Here is a 16,465-nt window from a genome sequence, read left to right on the forward strand (position 1 = left end):
TCCTCCTACCTTTCTTTGAACGTGTACACTAATATTGTTCTAGAAGGCTTGAGCGTATTAAAAAATAACATTGATATTATTTTATTCAAGCTATTTAGAATAATTGGGAGATTTTTTTTATGATTCAAACTTAACATATGCCGATATACAATAATGGAGATTTGGCATGGAATGATTTTGTTATTTATACTTTGAGAAACTAAGAGCTCTGCACTTATATAATATTTAACCCCTTCCCCAAATGTCTGATTCGTAAAATGACTTGTTTATAAAGGACATAACAAAATATTCTTGTTGATGAGTAAGACCACTGTCTTAAAGACTAGGAATATAAATTTTAGTTTACCTTTAACCTGTAAGGACAAGAGGAATAAATGTTAAATTCAGTAAATTCATATTACATGAAAGCACTGTGAGGAAAATACAGCTCTTTGGATTTCTGTAGTAGAGTAATAATGATTTGAGATTCCCATAAAAAAGGGCTTATGTTATTTTACAGTCTTTATCAGACAGTCTATTTTAATTATTTAGATTGTGAGACATGATCTAAAAGAACTTCGAGATTTCGATCTGGATGGAACTCCTTATGGGTATACTCCATTTTGTGATAGCCGCAGGGAAATGGATGGATATCGTTTCTGGAAAACAGGATACTGGGAATCACATCTTTTAAGACGGAAATACCATATCAGGTAAGAAAAGTCAGACCCTTACCATTTAGTAAATAAATAATGTATTGAATTACAACTTTCAGTTTTCTTAAAAATTACACAGTAAAAGCAACCATTTACATAGTGTTCATTTCATGCCAGTCACTCTTGTAAGCCTTTACGTATATTAAGTCATAAAATCTTTATGACACTCTTTTGAGATACTGTTATTATCTCCATTTTGTAGATGTGGAAACTGAGGCATACAGCATTTATGTAATTTGCCCAGGCTTACCCTGCTAGTATATAACTGAGCTAGGAGTTAAACCCAAGTAATATGGCTCCTAACTACTCCAGAAGATTTAAACTTGGTTTGTGAAATAAAATTAAGATTATATCTTCAAAGCCTCGTGGCCTTTTGTAAGGCCATGAGTTGCATGACAACTTGGAAAAGCTTGGGGTGACCCTAAAAGATTATGGGTTCTACCAAAATTAAAACAAACTTAAAACTCCTGGGAAACAGTATTAGATATTAGGAGCAAGTTTATGAAAGGATTAATTGTTATTAGATCCTAGGATATCTGTAGTTAATACCGTCACTGTAGACATTCATTGGAGGAAAGTAAAACTAAAGCTACATAAACAACATAGGCTATCAAGAAGTAATTCATTTTTGCAGTGCTTTATATGTAGTGGATCTCAAGAAGTTCAGGAGAATTGGAGCAGGTGACAGGCTCAGGAGCCAGTACCAAGCTCTCAGTCAAGATCCAAACAGTCTTTCAAACCTAGATCAGGTAAGTAAAATGTTAACAGAATAATTTTGAGTGTGTGTACATAGACTGTTCCAACTCTGTGCTCATAAACTTTAAAGTCTTATATTTTGAGCTTTTTTCTCAATTTACTGCTGTTTATGTAATTATCTATTGGATATCTCTACTTATACATAATTTTTTCACCTCAAGCTCAACATTTTCAAAACTAATAGTATTTTATCCTCACTTTTCCATTCTCAAACCTCTTCTTTCTACTTTATGCCCTGTTTTAGTTACCCTCTGTATTAGTCCATTCTCACTGCTAATAAAGATATACCCAAGACTGGGTAATTTATAAAGGAAAGAGGTTTAATTGACTCACAGTTCTGCATGGCTGGGGAGGCCTCAGGAAACTTACAATCATGGCAGAAGGGGAAGCAAATACGTCCTTCTTCACATGGTGGCAGGAGAGAGAATGGGTGCCCAGTGAAGGGGGAAGCCCCTCTTAAAACCATCAGATCTCATGAGAACCCACTCACTGTCAAGAGAACAGGATGGGGGAAACCATCCCCATGAGTCAATTATGTCTACCTGGTCCCTCCCACAACAGGTGGGGATTATGGGAATTACCATTTATGATGAGATTTAGGTGGGGACACAGCCAAACCATATCACCCTGTTTTTTCTTACTCTCTTCTATCATGGTGTAAATATGCTCAAGTCTCTCTCTCTGATCTTTAAGACAAACTCCCTTCATCCAGTGCACCCCCACCCTGATATTGCCTTAACATTTTCTTTCACCTCACAAGCACTGTTTTCCTAATATCCTATCAATTTCCTCATTATTGCATCTGAAACATTTTAGATAATTTAAGCAGAAGCAAAAGACTCTGTAGTCTTTCAGCAGAAGCGAAAGACTCTTTTTTCTTATTTTTATCACAACCATGCATGTTTATTCATTCATTCATCTGTTGAATACCTGCTATGTGCCAGATATTCTCCTAAGACTTCAGACATCAGAAAACAAAAACAAGATTTCTTTAGCTCATATTTTCATTCTAGTAGAAAAATAAAATTTAAAAATAATATTTAAAGATAAATGTTTTGGAGAAAAAAAAACATGAAAGCATGATAGAGAGTTCAGAATAGTGAATAGGGGCTGGGGCTTGCAGGTATAAATTGGGTGCCCATATGTCCCTATGAAGATGACTTTTGAGTGAATTTTAGATGGAGGCATAAAAGCTGACGCAGATGCAGGCCAAGGAGAATATCTGATGTAAATGTCCCAAGGTGGGAGTGGGCCTTCTGTGTTTGAGGAATAGCAAGAAAGTCAGTATGGTTGGGATAAAGATGGGGGGAATAAAGTAAAAATGAAGGAAAAGAGTTAACAGAGGCTCCAGATAATGTGGAAAGCTTAGTCCCTTTGTTTATCTAGTAAGTGGGAAATTATTATTATTATTATTATTATTATTTATTATACTTTAGGTTTTAGGGTACATGTGCACAATGTGCAGGTTTGTTACATATGTATCCATGTGCCATGTTGTTTTGCTGCACCCATTAACTCGTCATTTAGCATTAGGTATATCTCCTAATGCTGTCCCTCCCCCCTCCCCCCACCCCACAACAGTCCCCGGAGTGTGATGTTCGTAAGTGGGAAATTATATGTCAAAATATCAATGAGTTATTCAAGACCACACTGATAAGGAATTGATTTTTTTAATCATTCTTGAAAATTGGGAGATCTTCAAATATATATGTGTTTACATATCCTTTTTTAAAGATAAATTACCCAGTCTCCAGTAGTTCTTTTTAGTAGTGTGAGAATAGGCTAATACAACTTTTTCATATCATAATTTGGAATATTTTAATTTTCTGGCCTGGATTATCCCATTCTCCCCTTCCTTCAAAACACCAATGTCACAGTGAAATTTTTCTTCAGTGCAAACTTGAGTATACCACTCTGCTAAATGCTTCATGGACTCCTGGTAGACTTCATGCTAAAGTGCAAATATATCACTTATTCCCCAAGTTCTTTCATAATTTGGACTTGCTGCCTCTAGAGACTTTCCTTTTGACCCTGGATCCAACAGAAACATTGCATGTTCTCTCATGCTATTGTGCTTTTCCCACTCTGTTCCATTGTTCTGGAATGCCCTTCACAGTCAATTCCATCTGGTGGCCGTTTTCTCTATGCATGGTGACTTTTACATTACCTTCAAGACTTTGCTCAGGTGGCTCCAGTGGGGAGCCCTCTATGAACTGGATCAAGTACTACATCTAGAAGTTCCTTGTCTGCAAAATCCCATATCACATCTAACACATACTTATTGAGCTTCCGCCATGTGCAAAGCATTGTGCTAGATGCCAGGAACGAAGCAGTGAATCAGAAAGATGCAGTCCTACCTCCGCAGACTTTTGTATTCAAACTTACGTTGTGTCACCATATTTTCATTTATTTGGTTACTGCAACCAATAGATTGCAAATTCTACACAAGCAGCAACTCTCTTGTCTTTGAATTTCCCTGTGCCTGGATTAAGGGCTGAAATTAAGGAGTTTAATCCACCACGAGAAATAGCCCAAAGAAGCAGTGCATTTGGACTTTTCATTTCCCTAGCGTAAAAGATCCAGAAACAATTACTGAAACAGGGTACCTTTAAACTTCTAGCTTACTTAAAAGTTAAATATTCCAAAATACATTTTTCTCGACTACAACTGAACTTACAAATTTAAAAAGGATATTGCTTTTCCCTTATCTCCAACAGGTATTGGAAATCCTTTTTTCCTGCAATATAAAATTTCTTCCACTTAATTCCATGTATTTAGTAGAAGTAAAGCTGCATGACAGAGAATAGGTACTCAGCTTCACTTCTGCTGAGCTGTTACTTTCTGCCCTTAAAATAGGCAGAGGACACAGAGGTCAAACACGATAACCTCATTCTGTGTGACAGGTCAACTAATATCTACAAAGTTGAAATGGAGTTCAGGAATAAAAAAATTTTGCAATTGCTGTAGAACAATCTGGGTGTTGCTTTATCTTGATTTAGGTAGCAGACTATTAGAGATGTCTCAGGATTCAAAGAATGTGCACAGGAAGAGGGCAAGGCATTCAGCCTCAGAGAATTCTCTATGAAATGAACAATTACAAATCCAGGTGTCTGATCTAAGTAGTGTTCTTTGCCAAAGAGCCTAAAGAGAAAACTTACTTTATACTATTTATTTCAGCAGTAAGGCTTCTAAGAATGTGTAACTATAGATTTTGCCTTTTGCCCATTTACTTTTCCCATCTTTCAATTTCACCATTTCCTTCCTCCCATCACATGCTATGTGTTTTGTGTGTGCACATGCCAAACCATGCTTATCAGAGTGCATACACGTCTCTGTTTGCTTAATTTGAAATTATTTCCTTTCTACTGAAAATCTTGACATCTTAGCATATAAGCAGAGCACAAAGAATACATGAAATTACTACTATTAAATAAGACAGCTCTCTATATGTAAATCTAGCAAGCTGGACCATTTCAGTAATTATCTAAATACAACATATCTAACCAGTTAAAGTAAGAAATTAATTACTTCCCCATCCTAATCCAGAATTCATTCATGGAAGAGCCAAAACAACAGGTTTTTTTTTTTTAAGAAATTTTTATTTAAAATAAGTATGGTTTTGTAAATAGCTTTTAATAAAGTATTCAGGCTTGGAAATAAGTTATTCCACTCATTCATTGATTCAAGATGCATTTTTTGGTGCATGTACTATATGCAAGATTGTGTGCTAGGCATTGTAGGGAATAAGAGAAGCTGAATTAGCAATAAATTGTTACCAAGAAGCTCCTCTATGAGTAGGCGAGCTTATGAATGCCAGTAGAAATGATAATAAAATTTTATAGGAGTGCAGATGAGGACATGGGCATTGCACACTGGGGGAATCAGAAATGCCTTCATCTGGGACACAGCTTTTGTCTGGAAGCTCAAAAATGATTACAAATGAGGGAGAGAACTATATTTAGAAAAAAGATTATCGGGCAAGGTAGGGTATAAGCAAAACAAGGGCACAGAGAATGATTCCATTTGCAGGGACCACTCAGGGAAGGAACAGTGTGAGAACTAACGCTGGCAAAGTAGATTTGGGAGGAACCCTGCTGTTCCTGGAACACCAAAGAGCTTTTTCACTTTAACCTACACACTATAGGGAAACCACTGCAGGTTTTAAAAGACGGATTAAGAGTTCAGGTTTGGTTTAATTACTTTGATAGGAGAAGCAATATTTCTTTCCCTGAAAAGACTGGCAGAGAAAGAAAATAAGTGAAAATGTAGAAATAGAAAGAAGGAAAGAAAATCACCTCAATGTGCACAGTAAAGTAAAATGGTCATTGTGGGAAACAAGTAGATAGGGGAGAAACTAGAAACCTCTGCAGAAAGGGAAAAGTTCATTATAAAGACTTATGTATTTATTAGAAATGCTTTAGATAAATAGGAAAAAATAGTTTGAAATATAGATTAAAACAGTAAAAAACAGTTCGTTTGAAATATAGTAACTAGGGATCCAATGTGATAGGGCATTGAACAAAATGCTAAAGAGTCTGTAATATAGCAAGCCATGGGAATCTAACAGTAGAGTTTTAATTGGTTTGGGACATGATCAAACGTGCATTTTAGCAAGATAACGCTAGTAGCAGTATTGAGAATAGACCAGAGAGGAGACAAACTAGAGACCACAAAACTGGTTTGTGGGTGAAAGCTATAAACTAGGCAAGAGATGTTAGTATCCAAGGAACTGTGTTAATAAAGTCCTTCCTTCCTTCCTTCCTTCCTTCCTTCCTTCTTCCTTCCTTCCTTCCTTCCCTTCCCTTCCTTCCTTCCTTCCTTCCTTCCTTCCCTTCCTTCCCTTCCTTCCCTTCCTTCCCTTCCTTTCCTTCCTTTCCTTCTTTCTCTTCCCTCTGTGGCCCAGGCTGCAATCTACTCGGCTCACTGCTGCCCCGTACCGCGGACTGCCTGGGACTGCCGGCGCGCGCCACCACTGCTGCCTGCTTTTTCTCCTTTGGCTGCAGGCGCCGTTTCGCCATCTTGGCCACGGTGGTCTCCAGCTCCTGACGCCGAGTGCTCTGCCCGCCTCGGCCTCCCGAGGTGCTGGGACTGCAGACGGAGTCTCGCTCACTTGGTGCTTGGTGTTGTCCGGGCTGGAGTGCGGTGGCGTGGTCTTGGCTCGCGGCAGCCTCCGCCTCCCAGCCGCCTGCCTTGGCCTACCAGGGTGCTGGGATTGCAGCCCCTGCCCGGCCGCCGCCCCGTCTGGGAGGTGGGGAGCGTCTCTGCTCGGCCGCCCCTCTGCCCGGCTTTCCCATCTGCGAAGTGAGGAGCCCCTCTGCCCGGCCACCCATCGTCTGGGAGGTGAGGAGCGCCTCTGCCCGGCCACCCATCGTCTGGGAAGTCAGGAGCGCCTCTGCCCGGCCGCCCCGTCTGGGAAGTGAGGAGCGCCTCTGCCCGGCCGCCCCGTCCGGAAAGAAGTGAGGAGCGCCTCTGCCCGGCCGCCCCGTCCGGGAAGAAGTGAGGAGCGCCTCTGCCCGGCCGCCCCATCTGGGAAGTGAGGAGCGCCTCTGCCCCGCCACCCCGTCTGGGAAGAAGTGAGGAGCACTTCTGCCCGGCCGCCCCGTCCGGGAAGAAGTGAGGAGCGCCTCTGCCCGGGCGCCCCGTCCGGGAAGAAGTGAGGAGCGCCTCTGCCCGGCCACCCACCGTCTGGGAAGTGAGGAGCGCCTCTGCCCGGCCACCCACCGTCTGGGAAGTGAGGAGCGCCTCTGCCCGGCCACCCACCGTCTGGGAAGTGAGGAGCGCCTCTGCCCGGCCACCCACCGTCTGGGAAGTGAGGAGCGCCTCTGCCCGGCCACCCACCGTCTGGGAAGTGAGGAGCGCCTCTGCCCGGCCACCCACCGTCTGGGAAGTGAGGAGCGCCTCTGCCCGGCCACCCACCGTCTGGGAAGTGAGGAGCGCCTCTGCCCGGCCACCCACCGTCTGGGAAGTGAGGAGCGCCTCTGCCCGGCCACCCACCGTCTGGGAAGTGAGGAGCGCCTCTGCCCGGCCACCCACCGTCTGGGAAGTGAGGAGCGCCTCTGCCCGGCCACCCATCGTCTGGGAAGTGAGGAGCGCCTCTGCCTGGCTGCCCCGTCTGGGAAGTGAGGAGCGCCTCTGCCTGGCTGCCCCGTCTGGGAAGTGAGGAGCGCCTCTGCCCGGCCACCCCGTCTGGGAAGAAGTTAGGAGCGCCTCTGCCCGGCCGCCCCGTCTGGGAAGAAATGAGGAGCACCTCTGCCCAGCCGCCCCGTCTGGGAAGAGGTGAGGAGCACCTCTGCCCGGCCGCCCCATCTGGGAAGAAGTGAGGAGCGTCTCTGCCTGGCCACCCCGTCTGGGAAGTGAGGAGCGCCTCTGTCCGGCCGCCCCGTCTGGGATGTGGGGAGTGCCTCTGCCCGACCGCCCCATCTGGGAGGTCTACCACGGAGGCCAGAAGCAATGTGGGGGCTGGACGTGGTGGCTCACGCCTGTGGTCCCGGCACTCTGGGGGGCCGAGGCGGGTTGATCACTTCAGGCTAGGAGTTCGAGACCAGTCTGGCCAACATGGCAAAACATAGGAAAAATACAACAAACTAACCCACCAACTCAGTGACAACAAAACAGGTCTACCCTGGAGTCATACTCTAATTTTTTCTATTTTCCTCCCTTTCTGATCCTTTATCCCACTTTCTTTTTCTTCCTCTTCCTTCTCCTTCTTCTTTGTCAAATAGAGGATTGAGTTATTATCACTGATCCATATAAAGTCCCTCTCTCATTTATTTTAATTCTCACCCCCCATTTCTGTTCCCCGACTTCCCGTGTGCAACCTTCCTAATGTGTTTGATACGCATCTTTTTGTTTGTATGTATTTTTAGAAAATGTTAATTGTTTTTGTGTGCAAAAAAAAATTAATAAAAAAATTAATTAATTAATTAATTAAAGTATTATCAATTTAGAATAAAGAGAAGGGAAGATATAGCAAAACTGGTGGAAATGTTCCTGGTAAAACATTCGAATGAAACTGTAAAAGTTTAAAAGACATTTTCGTATTATAAAAGATAGATAAGTTGGGAAATTTAAAAATGCCTGAACCCATTCATTCAATGTAGGTAAAAAATGAATATCAGGGTAACATAATCAGTATCTCATCCATTTAAAGTCATCTTAACAGCTATATAAATAGTAAATTATTTTGTTAATTTTATAAAATACAAAAACAAATAGCCTGGAAAAATGTTAGCGTTTTCTAAACACTAGGAATTCTGTGCCAGCTTTTCTCACCACTGTTCTGTAGTTCACAATCTACAGACTACCCTCACTTTCCAAGAGTCTATTCCTGTGAGTTACCCAGGTATCTAAAAAACATTGGCTATGCCAAGAACCCATTCTGAAATCAAAGTCTAATCTCTCACCCAAAGATTCAATGTTGAGCTAGAAGTAATGGGAGCTGATCGCTCCTCTAGGGAAGAGCTGATACTTTTGATATTAATACTGTAAATTTAAAGGAATCCACAAGCTCATTGGAGAAATCCTTTTACAAATGTAGAGTATAAATAGAAACTCTGTAGTGTATAGGTCAGTCTGGTATTTAAAATTCAGGGCAGTGCTGTCCAGTAGAATTTTCTGCAATTGGGGGAATGTCCCACGTTTTCATTTCCCAATGCAGGAGCCACCAGACACATGTAGAGCACTTGAAATGTGGCTAGTGTGACTGCAAAACTGAATTTTAATTTTTGTTTAATTTTTATTTAAATGTAAATAGTATATATGGCTAGTGGTTCCTGTACTGAGGGCCCAGGACTAGACTAGACAATGGGCACACACTTGGAAACCCTATCTCAAAGATTTAATAATAGCAGAAAATTCTATTCACATGTCTCCCAACGAAGCAAAGTAGGCCCTCCATTAAGCATTTATGTATGGGAAACCAATGCCCTTCCTGTATGTGTAACCACAGTCATTCTTCCCTGACAAGCAGTACATCAAACCTTGATATTTCCTGTTCCAAACTAAAGTCAGCAGCTAACATCAGACATCCTTGTTAACGTAGGGTATGCTGATGCTTTCCATTTGATACTTACCAGACACCAAAACTGTCCAGAGAACAGAAAGTATAAACACAGTGTTCAATAAAGCCTGGCAGGCTTTTAATAAGACACACGGGAGCACACTAATCCAGATTTCTGTGGGCAGATACTTCATAAAAGGTTAATCAAAGTGCTGGGCAATGGGGAAACACCTGGATCGGGCTCAGCACTATTTTTTAAAGAGAGCTCAACATCTGTACTGAAGCCAGGATTGCTCTGTGGGGAGAACCCTCAGCCCTTAAAAACCTTAAAACAGAAAGATTTGCAACTGCATCAACTGTTGTTAACACGGCTTCTCCTCAGCAACTGCTTCTAAATCACAATGACACTTGGAAAAAAAAAAACAACAAGAAACACTTCTCTATTCTGATATTTAATATGTTTCTTTAAAAATGTAAAAGGTGAGCATAACCTATTATATAATAAAGAAATATTATCTCTGTTGAAAACTAAAAAAGGAAAACATGGAGGTATTATTATCAGCAAATCTATAAGGTTTCAATGGAATTATTTTCATTCTATTATATATATCCTGTTTAAAAGGTACAAAGTACCTAGCCATGGCCATCTGGTGAAACAGCTGGGAAGTAAAGCCCATTCGTTGATCATCCTCTTGTAATTGTTACCGTGGCCCTAGTCTTAACCACATACTATTTTTTTTAAAACTGACTATAAAAATCCAGTGGTTTTGTTTCTTGCTATGACTCCTTTAACACAACTAATTCTATTTACACAACTAAGGAAGGAAATTTTAAATTACAGAGAATTATAGCAATGCTATTAAGGATTAGGCAGGGTTTCCATCATATGTGTTCATTCTATATTGCATTTATGTAAATACACTCTCCTCATTCAGAAAAAAACCCATGTTCATTACCAAGATCCACGTTTTTATTACCTAAAATATTCAGTATAAAATATCAGCATATTTTAAAAGAATCTAAATAGTTAAGTTACCCTACAAATGGTCAAAGATAATAGAATCAGCCTGGTTTAGTCTATTTTATATAAGCATATAAACTTATAATCATGGCCTTTTTACACAAAACTCTAATATGAATACTATTTCACAGATTCCTTCACCAACCTATATTGTTCTATTTAAGTTAACTCCTTCTCTGGGATGAAAAAACGAGTGCTGTCCAGTGGAATTTTCTACAATCTGGGGAACATCCCAGGTTTGCATTCCCCCAAGCAGGAGCCACTGGCCACATGTGTTTATGGAGCACCTAAAATGTGGCTAGTGTGACTGCAAAACTGAAAAAGAAAAACTTTCTTCTTTTATTTTGAGGTATTGTTGGTGAACCAAGAAATAATGTTGTAATAACTTCAGCCATGCTGAATTATTTCTTTATACCATACACTAGGAATATAAGTGTATAGACTTACTGCCTGAAATATCAACAGAAGGTGTTCAAGATGCCTATATAGAAATTGCTCTGGTAGACTGTAGCAGATGTGGTAAATGTCTTGCCCTCTATGCTCATCTCTGAGTTTACCAGCAGCCATACATGCTGATAGCTTCTCAGTTCCAGTGTCTGCTTCCTATGTTCCTCTGACTGAAAGATTTAGCCACTGGAATCTGCTCAACCCACATTCAGTGAAGGCTGCATGTGCCAGGAATTTGGTGTCCACAGGGGAGTTCACAACACATGAAAAACAAGTTAGCGGATGTATTCCACACTTCTCAATTCCTTGGTGTAACTTTGGTGTAACCTCGGCATAAGCACATTCCATGTGCTTCCTCAGAACTGTTGACAGGATCAAGCACCAGTCCCCCATAGCAGTCACCTGCTCATTTAGACATACTTAATTGGATTGTCTCCCTTTCACAGCTCACTCTCCAGACCCCCTCACTTGTACTTCCCTCTCACTATTGTGAGTACTTCCCACAACTACCTGCAACGAGACCTTGCTTTAGGACCTGGTACAAAGGGAATCAAAATATTGACAATTACCATATTCATATTCTTCATCTTTCATTTCACTGTCTCTCAGGAGTTTGAATTTCTCCTCATATTTGTTCTAGTCTTAAGCATTTATCTTCTTATGAATTTTTCTTTATTTTTAAATTTCTTATCCTTGCTGATTTATAAGAATTCCATGCATTTTCTTGGTATCATTTTTTGTCTCTTTTGGACATTGCAAATATATTCTTTTAATATATCACTATCAGATTCTTCAATGACATCTTTCACTGATATGAATCCTTAATTTCGATGTAATCATATTCATCATGTTTTTTTTTTGTTTTTTTTTTGTTTGTTTTGTTTTGTTTTTTTTTACTTTCTAAAACCTTAGTTGGATGATCCCTCTTTCAAAAATTTATTTTTTGGTTAGCAGGTTAGCTCACCTGTTAGTGGATATTTGCTTCTCTATATAAATTGTGGAGTAAATTGATCAAGTTTCTTAAACAAATAACTGCAATGTTGGTAGATTTTATATTGATATTTAGGTTGTTTCATTGATGTAGTTTAAGTACGTGGACTATATTTGCATTTATTCGGGTCACCTTCATGTTCTTAATGGCTAGTTTGTATTCTAAAATAATATTTTTATTTTAATGCTTTCAAATGATTTCTACATAGTACTTTTTCTATAATTTAAATATACACTGGCATCCACAGTTGTTGTCTAAAGATCTTATATCCATCTGATAATAGCGGTTTTTTTAAAAGATGATGTTATCTGTTTCTCAAAAGCTTTGAGAATTTTCTTTATATGCTTCATATTTATAAATAAACTGTTATGTGTCTTAAAAAAAATAGAAATTGCTCTGAAATTAATCTAAATATTGTATTGGTAACAAAGAGTGACCATAATATCGGTTTCCTAAATAACCATTCACATTTAAATAATGTGTATAAGTAATTCTCTGCATAGAAGTCTCTCTGGGTAATAAGAGAGAATTATTCCTTTCTTGCCTAGAGACAGGAAGAAAAAATGCCAATAACAGCTTTACCAAATCCATCTGAGCTTGATAACCCAAGAAACATAATGTCATTCCTCTAGACATTAATGGTCCTATTATCAGCTCCCTAAGCTACAATGGATCTATAGATATTAAACTACAATTTAAAGATACTACCACCACCATGCAACTGCGAGACTCTTGAAAATGCCAAGGTAAGAAAAGTGTGTGGACAACTAACATCCTCTATCACCCCAATCCTCAATTTGGGGGATTTCCTATGAGATGATGTGGCTTATCAATTTGCACACCTTGACATCTCAGCCTCTCCCTTTGTGCATCATGAAGACAGTGCTTTCTGGACAATTTCCACTTCATTTTCTTACCAATATGCTCCGGAGGTGATGCCCAAATCAATCATAAACTGCTTAAGAGTTGGTTGTGACATGAATATCTGAGAATCATGGTTTCATAATATTATTAAAGGAAAAATACATAATACTTATTAAATACTGAATTAACAACAATCTAGTGATTCTGAATAACACTTCCATCTTGGCAAACATGAGGCGGGAGCGTATATATATGTGTGTATGTCTTATCTGTGTGTGAGTTTATGTACATACAAGTGTACTGCATATAATATGTGTATATGTCTATATGCACACGTATGAGAATTTGTTATGAGAGTCAACTAGAAGTCAGTTCATCTAAGACGACCGTATTGAAAACATGTTGCACTCTATCTATCTGAAGAACAGTCTCAAATGGGTAATTGGATATATCAAACTAAGTGATGAATCCACTAATGGCCCTTACTCTGAACTTCAAAAGAAAAGGCATAATATTACAGGCAAACTCAAGGTACTGGAGCAAAACATCATCAGTAGCTAACCCTGACCTTCAAAAACTGTTCGTAGAGTTGCTATTTTATTCTGAAGATATATCAAATAAAAGATGGTCATGCTCCTAATTCAACCCTATTGTTTAATAATTTTACAAGTTTTGAAGATGGCAGATTAGGAACAGCTCCAGTTTACAGCTCCCAGCGTGCGCGACGCAGAAGATGGGTGATTTCTGCATTTCCAACTGAGGTACCAGGTTTATCTCACTGGGGAGTGCCAGACAGTGGGTGCAGGACAGTGGGTGCAGCGCACCGTGCATGAGCCGAAGCAGGGCGAGGCATCGCCTCACCCGGGAAGTGCAAGGGGTCAGGGAATTCCCTTTCCTAGTCAAAGAAAGGGGTGACAGATGGCACCTGGAAAATCAGGTCACTCCCACCCTAATACTGCGCTTTTCCAGTGGGCTTAACAAACGTCACACCATGAGATTATATCCTGCACCTGGCTCGGAGGGTCCTATGCCCATGGAGTCTTGCTCTTTGCTAGCACAGCAGTCTGAGATCAAACTGCAAGGCAGCAGTGAGGCTGGGGGAGGGGTGCCCGCCATTGCTGAGGCTTGAGTAGGTAAACAAAGCTGCCTGGAAGCTCGAACTGGGTGGAGCCCACCACAGCTCAAGGAGGCCTGCCTGCCTCTCTAGACTCCACCTCTGGGGGCAGGATACAGACAAACAAAAGGCAGCAGTAACCTCTGCAGACTTAAATGTCCCTGTCTGACAGCTTTGAATAGAGTAGCGATTCTCCCAGAACGCAGCTTGAGATCTGAGAACAGGCAGACTGCCTCCTCAAGTGGGTCCCTGATCCCCGAGTAGCCTAACTGGGAGACACCCCCCAAAAAGGGCAGACTGACACCTCACACGGCCTGGAACTCCTCTGAGATAAAACTTCCAGAAGAATGATCAGGCAGCGGCATTTGCGGTTCACCAATATCTGCTGTTCTGCAGCCACCACTGCTGATACCTAGGCAAGCAGTGTCTGGAGTGGACCTCCAACAGATCTGCAGCTGAGGGTCCTGATTGTTAGAAGGAAAACTAACAAACAGAAAGGACATCCACACCAAAAACCCATCTGTACGTCGCCATCAACAAAGACCAAAGGTAGATAAAACCACAAAGATGGGGAAAAAACAGAGCAGAAAAACCGGAAACTCTAAAAATCAGAGTACCTCTCCTCCAAAGGAACGCAGCTCCTCACCAGCAACAGAACAAAGCTGGATGGAGAATGACTTTGACGAGTTGAGAGAAGAAGGCTTCAGACGATCAAAATACTCCGAGCTAAAGGAGGAAGTTCGAACCCATGGCAAAGAAGTTAAAAACCTTGAAAAAAATTAGACGAATGGCTAACTAGAATATCAAATGCAGAGAAGTCCTTAAAGGACGTGATGGAGCTGAAAACCAAGGCACGAGAACTACGTGACGAATGCACAATCCTCAGTAGCCAATTCGATCAACTGGAAGAAAGGGCATCAGTGATGGAAGATCAAATGAATGAAATGAAGCAAGAAGAGAAGTTTAGAGAAAAAAGAATAAAAAGAAATGAACAAAGCCTCCAAGAAATATGGGACTATGTGAAAAGACCAAATCTACGTCTGATTGCTGTACCTGAAAGTGATGGGGAGAATGGAACCAAGGTGGAAAACACTGCAGGATATTATCCAGGAGAACTTCCCCAATCTACAAAGGCAGTCCAACATTCAAATTCAGGAAATACAGAGAACACCACAAAGATACTCCTCGAGAAGAGCAACTCCAAGACACATAATTGTCAGATTCACCAAAGTTAAATGAAGGAAAACCTTAAGGGCAGCCAGAGAGAAAGGTCAGGTTACCCACAAAGGGAAGCCCATCAGACTAGCAGCTGATCTTTCAGCAGAAACTCTACAAGCCAGAAGAGAGTGGGGGCCAATATTCGACATTCTTAAAGAAAAGAATTTTCAACCCAGAATTTCTTATCTAGGCAAACTAAGCTTCATAAGTGAAGGAGAAATAAAATACTTTACAGACAAGCAAATGCTGAGAGATTTTGTCACCACCAGGCCTGCCCTAAAAGAGCTCCTGGAGGAAGCACTAAACATGGAAAGGAACAACTGGTACCAGCCACTGCAAAAACATGCCAAATTGTAAAGGCCATCAAGGCTAGGAAGAAACTGCATCAACTGACAAGCAAAATAATCAGCTCACATCATAATGACAGGATCAAATTCACACATAACAATATTAACCTTAAATGTAAATGGACTAAATGCTCCAATTAAAAGACACAGACTGGCAAATTGGATAAAGAGTCAAGACCCACCAGTGTGCTGTATTCAGGAAACCCATCTCATATACAGCGACACACATAGGCTCAAAATAAAGGGATGGAGGAAGATCTACCAAGCAAATGGAAAACAAAAAAAGGCAGGGGTTGCAATCCTAGTCTCTGAAAAAAAAGACTTTAAATCAACAAAGATCAAAAGAGACAAAGAAGGCGATTACATAATGGTAAAGGGATCAATTCAACAAGAAGAGCTAACTATCTTAAACATATATATGCACCCACACAGGAGCACCCAGATTCATAAAGCAAGTCCTTAGTGACCTACAAAGAGACTTAGACCCCCACATAATAATAATGGGAGACTTTAACACCCCACTGTCAACATTAGACAGATCAACGAAACAGGAAGTTAACAAGGATATCCAGGAATTGAACTCAGCTCTGCAGGAAGCAGACCTAATAGACATCTACAGAACTCTCCACCCCAAAACAACAGAATATACATTCTTTTCAGCACCACACCACACCTATTCCAAAATTGACCACATCGTTGGAAGTAAAGCACTCCTCAGCAAATGTAAAAGAACAGAAATTATGACAAACTGTCTCTCAGACCACAGTGCAATCAAACTGGAACTCAGGATTAAGAAATTCACTCAAAACTGCTCAACTACATGGAAACTGAACAACCTGCTCCTGAATGACTACTGGGTATGTAACGAAATGATGGCAGAAATAAAGATGTTCTTTGAAAACAATGAGAACAAAGACACAACATACCAGAATCTCTGGGACACATTCAAAGCAGTGTGTAGAGGGAAATTTATAGCACTAAATGCCCGCAAGAGAAAGCAGCAAAGATCTAAA

This window comes from Nomascus leucogenys, chromosome 5, assembly GCF_006542625.1.
Source record: "Nomascus leucogenys isolate Asia chromosome 5, Asia_NLE_v1, whole genome shotgun sequence".
In the NCBI taxonomy this organism is placed as follows: Eukaryota; Metazoa; Chordata; class Mammalia; order Primates; family Hylobatidae; genus Nomascus; species Nomascus leucogenys.